The 15,708-nt window shown below is 42.5% G+C and overlaps 1 protein-coding gene across 4 annotated transcripts in view; it reads left to right on the forward strand.

Annotated features, from left to right (window-relative positions):
- The window catches only part of SYNRG (synergin gamma), a 324,950-nt gene that overhangs the window by 184,217 nt on the left and 125,025 nt on the right, over positions 1-15,708 (forward strand). The gene's annotated exons all lie outside the window — the stretch shown is intronic.

Raw genomic sequence — 15,708 nt, forward strand, 5'->3', positions numbered from 1 at the left:
ATGGCCTGAAACTTGTGCTGCATCCATGCAATGCTATGTACCTGCTGTTAGTTTTATCTGCGTGTAAATCCTGTCTTTCTTACTGTGGCAGTAGCTACAGTAGGAACATGGACTTTTGTATCCTCCAGTGCAGGAGGCAGTTATAGTCACTGCTCACTACTCTCCCCAGAGTATGCAGTGTACGAGTATGTGAGCTTGCAATGTGCCCTCGCTGTCACTGTAACCACTACCAGCACCAACCCTATGGCTGAAAGCAAATGGCCCCATGGTGGAGGCAACTTAATCTTCTTCCTTCAAGCCGGCATGTCGCAAGGCCTATTTGAAGATGAACCCAAATCGGAAACTCTGTAGCGTTTCTGGACATGAACGGTTTCCTTTAAGTCAGTGTTAGATCTTTGACACTAAAAGATGATGGTAGCATCTCAAGGACTCCATTAACTAATTCTTTTCATTTAATTTAATTTAAATATGCACAATGTAATAAAATTGAAAACAGGGCAGTGTCAGAAAAATATGTTTGGGTGTAATTAAACGTATCCAAATCAACACCCAACGGTTTATATGAAAAAAATAGTGCACGTGTAAAATATTTTGTATATTGCCTTTGGCTTGGGAATTCTTTTACCTTTACTGTGTGCCCAACACTGGCACTCGTTATTGCGGCATTTTGGCATAGCCCAAGCTGGCATCAGCATTGTTATTTGTATTTTGGTTTACTTTACTGTCTAGGCATATGCAAAAGCAATTTGGGTCTTAACCCCTAAATGGTTTGCACAAAGCACAGAGATTGGTACGATCACAGTGTTTGTAAAAACATTGACCATTTAGCCCTCCTTAAATATTCTCTGTTCTGAAGCGCAGAGGGATTGTAATCTTGTACTGTACAGCTGGTGGCCTAGGTTACCAGCCCCCAAAGGGTGCGCAGTGTGAACAGGCTGTATTCTGTAGTCGGGTGGCTGAATCGCCCGATCTGGCCAGTTTCAGTTCCCTTGCACTTTTCCTATGTGCCAGAGGCAAAGCTGGCAGCTTGTGATAGCACTCAGTTCACACCAGCTGTGCAACTGTGCCACTGTTCTGAAGTGTCAGCCCTTAGGAGTGCAGTGCCCACGACAAAGCCAAGTAGAGATGCGCTCCCGAAGATGCATTCTGAGAATACCCCTGTAACATTACCAGTGACTTACTTGGGTAACACACATGTTGCAGATAACATCTTGCCAGTAGAGCTAGCAATTCTCCATCTTTCCCAAGCACCCAGAATTAAAAATATATATTAAAGGCCATGCACACATTTAACATGAAAACAAAAATTTTTTACGTTATTGGTTATCCCGAAATCACAAAGTTGCACTGCACACGTTGCTTGGCCTATGTGCTTCCCCTTTCTCCATCCTCTATACGGATTATTTGAGTGATCGGGGTTGGCATGGGTTGGATGACAGGTGGTAGACGAATACATTCCAGCAGTTTTTCTGTACGGTGAGCTACTGTATGTAACGTTCACACTGCCCTAAGCATTGCATCCCAAGTGCTTGACTGAGCCAGTATTTCTTTGTGAGAGTCTGGCTAACATTTAGCTGCTATTCACTGCATAATCCGACCCCACAACATCCATATTGTCTGCTTCTTGCAGCACGGTGAGAGGCAGTTCCAGGCGGCGGTATAGATGAGAGTACTGCTCTGCCTTCAGTGAGGGAGCTTTGTCCTGCTAAGTTAGTATGGGTCCCAGAGGTGAGACCCTGCCCGATTACACCTTCACCTTAGTGTGATGGTTCTGACCCAGAGGTCCTGTGGCTGAGCTCCATGTGGAATGAACAGGATGGGATCTCTTTGTCCCATCCAAGATGAGCTGTGCTGAAGTTGTCTGGCAGTTGCTTCCTTTGCTTCTAGGAGATTTCTTCCACTCACTGCAGATACATACCCAGCATGTCCGTGGTGAACTCTGTGCCTTCTGTGCATGCGCTCTGAGGCTATGTGCACACGCTGCGGATTCACCTGTGGGTTTCTCCGTGCGGACCCGCAGGTAAAACTGCAGGTAAAGTGACCTGGGGTTTTGCCCTGCGGTTTCACACCTCTACTATTTTAAAGGTGTGAAACTGCTGCGGAATCCGCCCAAAGAATTGACATGTTGCGATTTGTAAACCGCAGCAAAACCGCACGGAAAAAACCGCAGCGTGAGCACAGCGGATTTGAAATGCCATAGGCTAACATGGTACTGTACCATGTCTGCGGAACTGCTGCGTTTCCGCAGGGCCAAAAACGCTGCAGAAACGCAGCAGAATCCGCAGCGTGTGCACACAGCCTGACACCAGACTTCAGATCCTCCATTTCCTTCCAACTTTATTTTTTGCTCTGCTCATAATCTTTCACATGTTTTGCTTGGGCGTTCTCCCCTCTAACGTTGTGTTGTGCTTTGACCATCCCATTTGTATGCCATTCTTTGTTTCCTTAGTTTTGTTACAGCATTCCCATGGATAATGTATGGATAAAATGTGACTTTCCAGGAACTGTATTTATATTTCTTGCCCTGTAATAACTTGTTTTCAAAGGCTTTTTCACTGGTGCAATGCAATCCTTCTGTTTGGTATTTCTGTATTTATTTCGGGCGTATGATTATGTTGATTTAATAATGTTTTGTGTTTTCTTCTGTTAGCAGGGCAGAACTGTTCTCCTTATTCTTTTCCCTCTGAACCAGTGAGAGCATTGATGTATTTGTATTACACTGTCTGAGGGGGGAGCCTTTTGTACCCATGTGTGGCTGTCCTGAATCTTTCTAAGAGAGGACACGGGTGAATTTCAGCCCCTTCAGTCACTATAACCGAGCTGTATTGTATTGGGGAGCTTTGCTTCCTCAGCTGAATCAATTTCTGAATTTAGTTTTCATGTGTATTTATTTTTGGCTCCTAAATAAATTGCTATAGATGTTACGTTACCTGACGTGTGCTGCTGTTTTTTTTTTTAAATTCCTTGTGCAATTTTTAGGCTGTGCTCATATGTTGCAGTGATGCCATATTTTATACTATGGCTTTGGAAAAATCCTCATTTGCCCAGAATGTGTGAAGACAGTCTTTGTGTATGGGGGGAGCTGAGGAAAGTCATGGCTTCGTGATGACCCTTGAGTCATACACATTCCAAATATCAATACATATACCAAAAAATAGCTAAACACTTACAGTATATTAGCTAGCTAATCATATGTTTTTTTCTCTCCTGATAGCAGCACAAAGAATCCATAATGTACATGAGTCTCTATAATTTAGTGTTCCTGTTTTGAACATTTCTTTGTAAGCTGCATAAAAACACTTTTTGTGGTCAGCCAAGATAGTGCGTACATCGTGTGCAGAATTATTAGGCAAGTTGTATTTGAGAGGATTCTTTTTATTATTGAATAACAACTATGTTCTACGTCAACTCAAAAGACATAGATATCAAAGCTTAATATTTTTGGAAGTTGGAGTGGTTTTTTGTTTTTTTTAGATTTGGCTATCTGAGGAGGATATCTGTTTTTTCAGGTAACTATTACAGTGCAGAATTATTAGGCAACTTAAAAAACAAATATATACCCATTTCGCTTGTTTATTTTCACCAGGTAAACCAATACAACACAAAATTTAGAAATAAACATGTCTGACATTCAAAAAACAAACAAAAAAAAAATATCAGTGACCATTATAGCCACCTTCCTTTACGATGCAACTCAAAAGCCTTCCATCCATAGATTCTGTCAGTTGCTTGATCTGTTTTCGATCAACATTGCGTGCAGCAGCCACCCAGACAATGTTCGGAGAGGTGTAATGTTTTCACTCCCTGTAGATCTCACATTTTATTAGGGACCACAGGTTCTCTATGGGTTTTCAGATCAGGTGAACAAGGGGGCCATGTCATTATTTCTTCTTCTTTTAGACCTTTACTGGCCAGCCACGCTGTGGAGTATTTGGATGCATGTGATGGAGCATTGTCCTGCATGAAAATCATATTTTTCTTGAACGATACTGACTTCTTCCTGTACCACTGGTTGAAGAAGGTGTCTTCCAGAAATTGCCAGTAGGTCTGGGAGTTGAGCTTCACTACATCCTCAACCCGAAAAGGTCCCACAAGTTCATCTTTGATGATACCAGCCCATACCAGTACCCCTCCTCCACCTTGCTGGCGTCTGAGTCAGAGTGGAGCTCTCTGCCTTTACTGATCCAGCCTCGGGCCCATCCATCTGGCCAATCAAGAGTCGCTCTCATTTCATCAGTCCATAAAACCTTAGAAAAATCAATCTTAAGATATTTCTTGGCCCAGGCTTGACGTTTTAGCTTATGTTTCTTGTTGAAAGGTGGTCATTTTTCAGCCTTCCTTAGCTTAGCCATGTCCCTGAGTATGGCACACCTTGTGCTTTTTGATACTCCAGTAACATTGCATCTCTGAAATATGGCAAAACTGGTGGCAAATGGCATCTTGGCAGCTTCACGCTTGATTTTCCTCAATTCATGGGCAGTTATTTTGCGCCTTTTTTAATCATCACGCTTCTTGCGACCCTGTTGGATATTTGCCATGAAACGCTTGATTATTCGGTGATCACTCTTCAAAAGTTTGGCAATTTCAAGACTGCTGCATCCCTCTGCAAGACATCTCACAATTTTTGACTTTTCAGAGTCCGTCAAATCTTTCTTTGGATCCATTTTACGAAAGGAAAGTAAGTTGCCTAATAATTAAGCACACCTTATATAGGGTGTTGATGTCATTAGACCACACCCCTCCTCATTAGAGATGCAAATCACCTGATTTACATAATTGGCAGTTGGCTTTCAAGCCTATACAGCTTGGAGTAGGACAACATGTATAAAAAGGATGATGTGATCAAAATACTCATTTGCCTAATAATTCTGCACCCAGTGTACTATGATCATTGCTGTAAGGACATGTGTACCTTAGTTTGTGCATCTTTTGACAGGAAAATTGCAGCGACAAAAAAAAACTGCTTTTGCTGCGCTTTTTAGGCTGCATTCACACGCTGCGTTTTTTTGTTCTTTAGCGGTGATTTTCCACTGCGAAAACGCTGCAAAAATGCTAAGGAAACGCATCCCATACAATCCTATGGGATTCCGCATTGCTGTGCTAATGCTGCTGATTTTACCGCTGTGGAATCGCATCGCGGTAAAATCGGCAGCATGCTCATTCTTTTTGCGGAATCGCAGCCATTCCGCACCCATAGGGAATGCATTGATCCGCTTACTTTCCGCATGTGGCTATGCCCACCATGCGGAAAGTAAGCGGATCATGTGCAGATGGTACCCAGGGCCTGGAGGAGAGGAGACCGTCCTCCAGGCCCTGGGTACCATAATCCTGTAAAAAATAGAATAAAAATAAAAAATTGGGATATACTCACCCTCCGGCGGCCCCCGAAGTCCTTCCCGCCTCTCACCACGCTCCCGGCATCTTCTAGTCCCAGTAATGCTTTGCGCGAATGACAGCTGTTGACGTCGCGGTCTCGCGAGCGTGACGTCATCTCAGGTCCTTCGTGCAAAGCATTACTGGGACCGGAAGATGCTGGGAGCGCCGCAGAGCAGATCGGGGGCCGTCGGAAGGTGAGAATAACACTATTTTTAATTTTTTTTATTATTTTAACATCCTACCTATCACATTCCAAGCAATGCTAATTGCTTGGAATGCGCAAGCGAAAAACGCTTGTTTTCCGCGGGAAAATGCATACGAAGTCGCATGCGTTTTCCCCCCGGCGGGAGTGCATTTCTGCAACGTGGGTACATAGCCTTACTTGGGGTTTTGGTGCAGATTATTCTGTAGATTTAGGCTGTATTCACACGTTGCATTTTTGATAATTTTTTTTCCCACAGACAAAACCTGCTTTCTTGGCAGTAAGAAACTTGTTTCAAATAAGCAGCTTATGCTTAGTTTTTGGTGCGTTTTTTGCTGCGTTTTTGTGATGGTACATTTTTTTTGTGCTTTCTGATAAAGTTTATTGCATTAAAAAAAATATCTGATTTTACTTCATCGGGTTTTGGCACCAAAAATGCAGCAAAAACTGATATCAGTGTTTTCAGCATCACCCATTGCTTTCAATGGTGACATGCTGCATTCTGCAAAAACCAAGGTTTGGCACAAAATACTGAGGACAAAAAAACAAGGTGTTTATTTTTTATTTTACTCATTTATATAGCGCCATTAATTCCACAGTGCCTTACAGACATTATTGACACTGTCCCGATGGGGCTCACAATCTAAATTCCCTATCAGTATGTCTTTGGAATGTGGGAGGAAACCCACGCAAACACGGGAAGAACATACAAACTCCTTGCAGATGTTGTCCTTGGTGCTAACCACTGAGCCACTGTACCGCCCATGTGCACAATATTTCTTTAGATCAGGCATTAGTCACACTGTATAAAATGCACTCGTGTATGAGATTTCTGAAAATTGCATTAACAAAGTGCAAGTGTGAACATGGCTTTATAGTATTACAATGTTGCCTGGCTGCCTTACAAAAAATACAGCTACAGGGAGAAAATGAACTCACAGGAGCCACTGACTCCCAGTCATAGCAGCATACACAGAGCAGCTACTGGCACCACTCACAGCTGTCAATCAAAGGACCAGGTGGTGTTAACTTGCAGATTAACTGTATATCTGCTGGTTAATAGTGTTTGGACACTTGACAGGTTCCCTTTAATTGAAGTATGTTGATAGAGGGGTATATTATTATATTTAGCCATCAACTGCTATTTTGAGAACAGGAGAACTGCATTCTGTAACGCCAGTATCCACTTGCTAGGGTATGTTCAGACAATCCGTAAATGCAGTGGGTTGGACACTGCATGCTTGTGCAGCATCCAACCCGCAACGTCCAGATGTTACATAGGACGCGTAGGAATCCCATGCCCACAATGCGTTCAGAGACGTTCGAGGCTCACTTGCAGAGAAAGATATGTCGCGATCCGGACCGCAGCATGTGAAATTCTCCTGTGGAGATGCAAGTCTCTTACAAGGGAAATTTCACCCATATAGTGTATTGGATGTGGTGAATCTGCACGGTTCAGTGAGCACTGAGGATTCACCTGTGTTCAATAGACGGCAGTGCTTAGGATGCAGTGTACATCCACTGCATCCAAAGCGCTACCACGTCTGGATTGTCGGCACATACCCCTAGTGCTGTCTTTCTCGTAGAAGGATAACTTGTAAGGCGAGGTCACACAAGTGTATAAACAATCCGTCCCATTCTCATCCAGGAGAGTAGGACCAATTTTTTTCCTAACTTGTCATCTACAAGTGCTTCTTAAAAAATTAGAATATCATCAAAAAGTTAATTTATTTCAGTTCTTCAATGCAAAAAGTGAAACTCATATATATAGTCATTACAAACAGAGTGATCTATTTCAAGTGTTTATTTCTGTTAACGTTGATGATTATGGCTTACAGCCAATAAAAACCCAAAAGCCATTATCTCAGTAAATTAGAATAACAAACAGCACCCACAGAGGCTTCCTAAGCATTTAAAAAGGTCCCTAACTCTGTTTCAGTAAGCTCCACAATCATGGGGAAGACTGCTGACTTGATAGATGTCCAGAAGGCAGTCACTGACACACTCCACAAGTAGGGTAAGCCACAAAAGGTCATTGCTAAAGACACTTGCTGTTCACAGAGTGCTGTATCCAAGCATATTAATGGAAAGTTGAGTGGAAGGAAAGTGTAGAAAAAGGGGCACAAGCAATCGGGATAACCACAGCCTTGAAAGGATTGTTAAGAAAAGGCCACACTCTGTGTGACTGCAGACTTATGAATCCCCCCAGTGCATGCATTTTGCTCTGAGTATTTGCCTCCTACATATAGCCGGCCAGTGGGCGTGGCCTCTCTCCATACACTTAGGCCGGAGTCACACTAGCGAGAAATACGGACGAGTGCTATGTGAGAAAAAATCGCATAGCAATCGTCCCAATGTTAAACTATAGGGCAGCTCCCATCATCCGATTTTTTTTTTTTTTTTTTTACAATTTCTCTCGCCCGTATTATAAGTGCGTAGGAAATCGCAGCATGCTGCGATTTGCACCATATTACGCCCGAGACTCGCCAATGCAAGTCAATTAGTGCGTGAAAAAAACGGATTACACACGGACCATACGTGTGACTTGCGAGAAATACGCACCAGTGTCCCTTAGAAAAGCCGACAATTCAGTGCGCGATATAGTAAAATCACACTGACAATGTTTAATAAAGAATAGAAAGAATGGATATATACACATAGAATATATATAGAATGGATATATACACATAGAATATATATTTATAACTTAGAGTTCTACATGGCATAATAGCCGCTAAATCAATTGCCGGCTTCTGTAAAATCATTACAGAACCCGACATGATATGACACATGGTTTAGGCTAGTTTCACACTAGCGTTTTTTAGCGCTGCGCTTCGTGCGCAATAGAATCGCATACAAAAAACGCATCATGCGTTTGCTTTTTTTAGGCTCATGCGTTTTAACCAGTTTCTAACAATGTTAACTCTTAAAACGCATGCAATTTTAAACGCAGTTCCCATAGACTATAATGTGATTTTTTTTTTTGTGCGTATGCGTTTTTTTGAGACAGGACGGACCAAAAAAAATGCAACATCTTGCGTCCGGCGCGCCTAGGCGCACACTACAAAAAAAGCATGCACACAAAAACGCATGCGAAAGCGTGCATACGCTAGACCATGCACCCCCATGTTAAAGATAGGGGCGCAGGATGCATGCGCATGGACGCGCACGAAGCGCAGCGCTAAAAAAATGCTAGTGTGAATCCAGCTTTACATATAGCAAACCATGTCATTTCAAAATGATTTATATATGTCAGTGTTTAATAAATGTATTAGTTTGTGTTAGGAAAAATTTGGAACTCTAGGGGTTAAATTTAAGGCTATAATCGCGGAAAAAAATTGCGTAGGCTCCCGTGCAATTTTCTCCGCTTGAGAGGTTAAGCCAGTGACTGAGGACAGATATTAATAGCCAAGGAAGGGACCATAGTTATTGCCCCCAGCCACCCCAGAAAAGGCGCATCTATAAGATGCGCCTTATCTGGCACTCAGCCTCTCTATTCCCATTGCCTTTAGCGGTGGCTCGTGGGTTAATAAGGGGTTGCAGCTTCAAGTTTCCTAAGGGGAATATTGAAGGCAGTAAAAAAAAAAAGTTTTCAAAAATATACATTAAAAAAAAGTTCAAATCACCCCCCTTTTGCCCCGTTCAAAATAAAACAATTTAAAAAATAAACATTTGGTGTCGCTGCTTTCAGAAACGCCTGATGTATCAAAATATAAAGTAAATTAATCCAATCGGTAAACGACTCGACGAGTAAAAAAAAAAAAAAAAAAATCAAAAGGCCAGAATTAAATTTTCTTTGGCCGCCACAACATTGCAATAAAGCAGAATAATATTTGCATGAAAGATTGTATCTACCCTAAAGGCCCCGTTACACATAGCGATCCCACCAACGATCCGACATGGATGGGATCGCTGGGACATCGTTAGGCTGATCGCTAGTGAGCTGTCACATAGACAGACCCTCCAGCGATCAGGACCAGCGAGCAAGCTGGTTTCCAATGTAAACAGCGGGTATCTAAGAGTCGCGCAGCTCTTAGATACCCGCTGTTTAGGCCTCTTTGACACATCCAGATAAAACCAGACAGGCCTAAATACATCTGCACTCACCAGGGTGCAGCGGACCCAAGTAAAATGGCAATTGCACGGGTGCAATAATACCAAATGAAATAGCCAGCCTACAATCAGGGATTGGCCATGTGGTACACCAGTGCAGAAAAATAATCCGCATGTGGCAGAGTTCACACAGGGAATGCAGGGCTTCTGGTTCACAGCCTCTTTGTAACACCATATAGGGGGGCTGCCCAGTGCTAACTAGAATGCATCCCGTGTGAACAGAGGCCACAGTAAGCAGAACCATTTGGGCCCAACTGCACCCTGAAAAAATATACAGTGCACAAAAACATACAGTATCAATATATGTAAGGTATTTTTTTATATTATGGCCGTAATATGGAAGCTGGCAAACTGCGTCAAAGTTCCTTACACTTGCCAGTCCTACTCTAACATGAAAACCTCAGAAAGAGGAAAAAATCCTCCAAAAAAATCAAGATAAAACCAGACAGGCCTAAATACATCTGCACTCACCAGGGTGCAGCAGATCCAAGTAAAATGGCAGCTGCACAGGTGCAATAATGCCAAATTAAATAGCCAGCCTACAGTCAGGGATTGGCCATGTGGTACACCAGTGCAGAAAAATAATCCGCATGTGGCAGTGTTCACACTGGGAATGCAGAGCTTCTTTCACACATCCGTCTGTCACCATCAGTCAAAATCCGGCGTCTTGCAAAAAAAACGGATCCGCCATTTTTCTTGGCGGATTCGTTTTTCTTCCCATTGACTTGCATTATCGGCGGATTTTGACGGATGGTCATCAGTATGATCCGTTTTGTCACGGAGCCGCCAAAATTTTGACATGACTGGATGGACACTGAAACGTTTTTTTGCTGGCCGGATCCACATTTGCGCTCTTTCTCTCTCCCCCCCCCCCCCGGGTCCCTTTAAAATTCTACCTTACACGGATCCGTCAACACAACGGTCCGGTGCCACCCGTTTCTTTCTATCCGCCTACGGATCCGTTTTCCGCCATTTTTGCGGATTTCGACTGAGCTGAAGAACGGATGTGTGAAACAGGCCTTACCCTGGAAACCAGCGTGCACGCTGGTTTCCAAGGTAAACAGTGGGTAGCCAAGAGCCGCGTGGCTCTTAGATACCCGCTATTTACATTGGAAACCAGCGTCCAGCGTCGCTGATCGCTGGTCTCTCGCTGCCACATGTAGCGATGCGCGCTGGTCAGCGGGAAACCAGCGATCAAAAAACGGCCCAGGACGATGGAGCGCGATTAGCGATACCCGGCAGGGGGGCTGGTCGCTGATCCATGTCACACACAGCGAGATCGCTGGCGAGATCGCTGTGGCGTCACAAAATCGGCGAGATCGCTGTGTGTGACGGGGCCTTAAATCTTCAGTTCGGGATGCAAAAATAAGACCTCACCCAACCCCACATCACCAAAAATGGGGATGCTGCGGATCTCACAAAACATAAGCAAATGTGTTTTTTTTTATCTTTTTTTTTTACCACTTTAATAAAAATGGACTTATACATGTTTTGTATCTGTGAACTCGTAATGACCTGGAGAATCATAATGGCATGTCAGTTTTAGCATGTAGTGAACATGGTATATAAAAAAAAAAATAAATGGCGGAACTGCACTTGGATTAATTTTTTCCCTTTTTCCAGAACGCTATATAGAAAAATCAATGGTTTAACTTAAAAGTACAACTTCTCCTGCAAAAAACAGCCCTCACGTGGCCATATTGACAGAAAAATTAAAAAAAAAATAAAGTTCTGACTCTGAGAAGAAGGGGAACAAAAACAGAACATTACAGGGTGGTGAAGGGGTTAACAGTAGTGATGAGCGAATGTGCTAAGATAAGGTGTTATCGGAGTGTGCTTGTGTCCTAAGAATATCTTCAATGTGCTTACTCGAAAAATATGTTTGCGTCCCTGCGGCTGCATGTCTCTTGGCTGTTCGTGTGGATTGCCTGTTTGTTAGGAAATCCCTGCATGTTTTGCGGCTGTGGAATATTATTTTTCAAGCACGCCAAAGACAATCGATTAGCACAATAGCACATAATTCTTAATGACGTTAACTATATTTGGACTTGTTGTCCTGCTGAAGGATATATTCGGAGGAAATCAGATGCATCCCTGATATTGCATGATGGATAAGCATCTGCCTTTGCATTTATCACTTTGCATTTTGTTAACCCCTTAACAACCACTGATACGCCTTTTAAGGTAAGGTTACTTAACCACAGCACCGCTTTTTGTCTGGGGTCTTGGCTACCCCAGAGAACATGATTCGGGTTGGTTTTTACCAATTCCGGTCTTGCGATTTGCCGTTATTAACGGTATAACTGCAAGAAAAACAAGTCATATTTTCCATTTAATTTCTCTCTCCTCTAATGTGATCGCATATCAGAGGAAAGAGAAATGGGGTCCCCCGATCACCCCCCGGTACCTCTGGTGTCAGTGCATGTCCCCCCCGAAGTCCCCGTAGTGGCCGGTGTCTTTTTCTGGGAGAAAATGGCTGGTGCATGTGCAGTTCGCCTGCCGAGATCTGCCACCTGGCACCCGGCTGTTAACAATAGGAGATTTTTCTTATTGCTTAATTTTGGTCACTGTAAGGGTGTGTGTACACGTTGCTGATTCTGCTGCGGAATTGGCCCTGCGGATCCGCAGCAGTTTCTACTGCGGTGTACAGTACCATTTAAAGCAATGCAAAATGAAAAACGCAATGCCCACGGTGTGGAATTTTCCGCTGCTTTAAATCCGCAGCATGTCACTTCTTTGTGCGGATTCCACGGCGGTTTGACACCTGCTCCATGACAGGTGTCAAACCGCAGGGGAAAACCATAGGCTAATCCGCAGAAAATCCGCAGATGGATTTACCTGCGGATTTAGACAAATCCGCGCGGAAAATTCCGCAGCAGAATCCGCAACGTGTGCACACACCCTTATAGACACTGTGATATTATTTTTTGCCGCCTTAGTTAGGTAAAAATAATAAAATACAAAAAATGTATTTATTTCCATTTTCCCATTATGGTGAGGTTTGAGGCTAAAGTGAGGGTTAGGTGTGTGTTGGGATTAGCGTTAGGGGTATGTTGGGGTTAGGGTTGGAGTTAGAATTGGGGGTTTCCACTTTTGAGATACATCAGGGGGCTCTCCAAATGCGACTTGGCGTCCAATCTCTATTTCAGCTGATTCTGCGTTGAAAAAGTCAAACGGTGCTCCTTCTATTCTGTATCAGCGTATTCAGGAGAAATTGCACAACAAATTTTGTGGTTCATTTTCTCTTTTTACACTTGTGAAAATAAAAAAAATTGGTTCTGAACTAAACAGTTTGTGATTAAATGTTCATTTTTTTCCTTCCACATTGCTTCAGTTCCTGTGAGCACGTAAATGGTTAACCAACTTCTTGAATGTGATTTTGAGCACCTTGAGGGGTGCAGTTTTTAAGAATAGTGTCACTTTTGGTATTTTCTGTCATATAGGCCCCTCAAAGTGACTTCAAATGTGATGTGGTCCCTAAAAAAAAAAAAAAAAGGTTTTGTAAATTTTGTTGCAAAAATGAAAATGAAAAACTTTTAACCCTATAACTTCCTAACCAAAAAAAAAGTTTCCAAAATTGTACTGATGTAAAGTAGACATGTGGGAAATAATAAATAATAAATTACAAATCTATGAAAATAAACAAATGAAAGTCAGACATTGGTTTTCAACCATGCTTCCACGGATTTAAAATAAAAAATAAAACTCCTGAATTAGGCCTGGACAGAAATGATGGTACCCCTGAAAATAATGTGACAACAGGGACATGTTAAATCAAGGTGTGTCCACTAATTAGCATCACAGGTGTCTACAATCTTGGGCTACACAATCAGTGAGTGGGCCTGTATATAGGGCTACAGATACACACCATGTCACCAAACAGCACATTGAGTATCACACTCAACATGGACGAGAGGAAGCGAAGGAAAGAGTTGTCTCAGGAGATTAGAAAGAAAATTATAGACAAACATGTTAAAGGTAATAGTTATAAGACCATCTCCAAGCAGCTTGATGTTCCTGTGACTACAGTTGCACATATTATTCAGAAATTTAAGATCCATGGGACTGTAGCCAACCTCCCTGGACGTGGCTGCAGGATGTAAAAATGATGACAAATCAAAGAGACGGATAATACGAATGGTAACAAAAGAGCCCAGAAAAACTTCTAAACAGATTAAAGATGTACTTCAAGCTCAAGGAACATCAATGTCAGATTGCACCATTCGTCGTTGTATGAGCCAAAGTGGACTTCATGGGAGACGAACAAGGAGGGGGCACCATTGTTGAAAAAAAATCATAAAAAAGCCTGACTGGAATTTGCCAAACTACATGTTGACAAGCCACAAAGCTTCTGTGAGAATGTCCTATGGATAGACGAGACAAAAATGCAACTTTATGGCAAGGCACATCTGCTCTATGTTCACAGATGGAAAAATGAAGCATATCAAAAAAAGAACACTATCCCTACTGTGAAACATGGAGGAGGCGCTGTCATGTTCTGGGGCTGCTTTGCTGCATCTAGCACAGGGTGTCTAGAATCTGTGCAGGGTACAGTGAAATCTCAAGACTATCAAGGGATTCTAGAGAGAAATGTGCTGCACTGTCAGTTAGCTTGGTCTCAGTCGCAGGTCATGGGTCTTGCAACAGGATAATGACCCAAAACACACAGCTTAAAAACACCCAAGAATGGCTAAGATGAAAACATTAGACTATTCTGAAGTGGCCTTCTATAAGCCCTGACCTAAATCCTATTGAGCATCTTTGGAAAGAGCTGCAACATGCTGTCTGGAAAAGGCAACCTTCAAACACGAGGCAACTGGAGCAGTTTGCTCTTGAGGAGTGGGCCAAAATACCTGTCGAGAGGTGTAGAAGTCTCATTGGCAGTTACAGGAATTGTTTGATTGCAGTGATTGACTCAAAAGGTTGTGCAACAAAATATTAAGTTAAGAGAACCATCATTTTTGTCCAGAAATATTTCATGAGTTTTATTTTTTTTACATTCTGTGGAAGCATAGTTGAAAAGCAGTGTCTGATTTTCATTTGTTAATTTTCATAGATTTTTAATTTATTGCTTTTGTGAGATTCAAGTTATTTCTGTGACCATTGTGGGTTTGTCATTAAATGAGGGGTACCAACAATTTTGACCATGTGTGTATCTCTCTGATTTAAGGGCATGAAAAATTAAAAGTTTGAAAATTGCAAAATGTTAAAAATTTTCTCCATATTTCCATTTTTCATAAGTAAACACAAGTCCTATCAAAGAAATTTTACCACTAACATGAAGTACAATATGTCACGAAAAAACAACCTCCGAATCAGCAGTATCCGTTGAAGCGTACCAGAGCTATAACCTCATAAAGTGATAGTGGTCCGAATTGTAAAAATTGGCTCTGTCATTAAGGGGTTAACCGATAAAAATTAACTATTGACACTTCAATTTTTGAAAATATTCACGTTGCATCACTTGTTCCTTATCTGCATAAATCTTTTGCACAGTACTGTACTGTATATAATGTAATACACCCAGATACCATGTAAAATGGTATCCCCACATCCGTTTCTGTACAGTGACTTGTCAAACATGGAAGTCGGTGGAATATTCTTTGCGCAGGCGGTGAACTAGTCTTGATGACTTAGGGTATGTGCACACGCTGCAGATTCTGCTGCAGATCCGAAGCGGATTTGGTCTTGCGGATCCGCAGCAGTTCCGCAGACAATTTTACATTACAATGTTAGCCAAGGAGATTTCTAATATGCAGTGCACATGCTGCGGATTTTTCAGCGCAGATTTGTTGCGGTTTTAAATCCGCAGCATGTCAATTCTTTCTGCAGATTCCGCAGCGGTTTGACACCTGTTCCATTGTCCAGGTGTCAAACCGCAGGGGAAAACCACTGGCAAACCCACAGGTAAACCGCAGGTCACTTTACCTGTGGTTTTACCTGCAAATCCGTGTGGAAAAATCCACAGGTGAATTCGCAGCGTGTGCACTCACCCTAATGAAAGCGGAAAGATAATG

The sequence above is a fragment of the Dendrobates tinctorius genome, unplaced genomic scaffold, assembly GCF_039654945.1.
Source record: "Dendrobates tinctorius isolate UK_male_01 unplaced genomic scaffold, ASM3965494v1 ptg000045l, whole genome shotgun sequence".
NCBI classification, from domain to species: domain Eukaryota; kingdom Metazoa; phylum Chordata; class Amphibia; order Anura; family Dendrobatidae; genus Dendrobates; species Dendrobates tinctorius.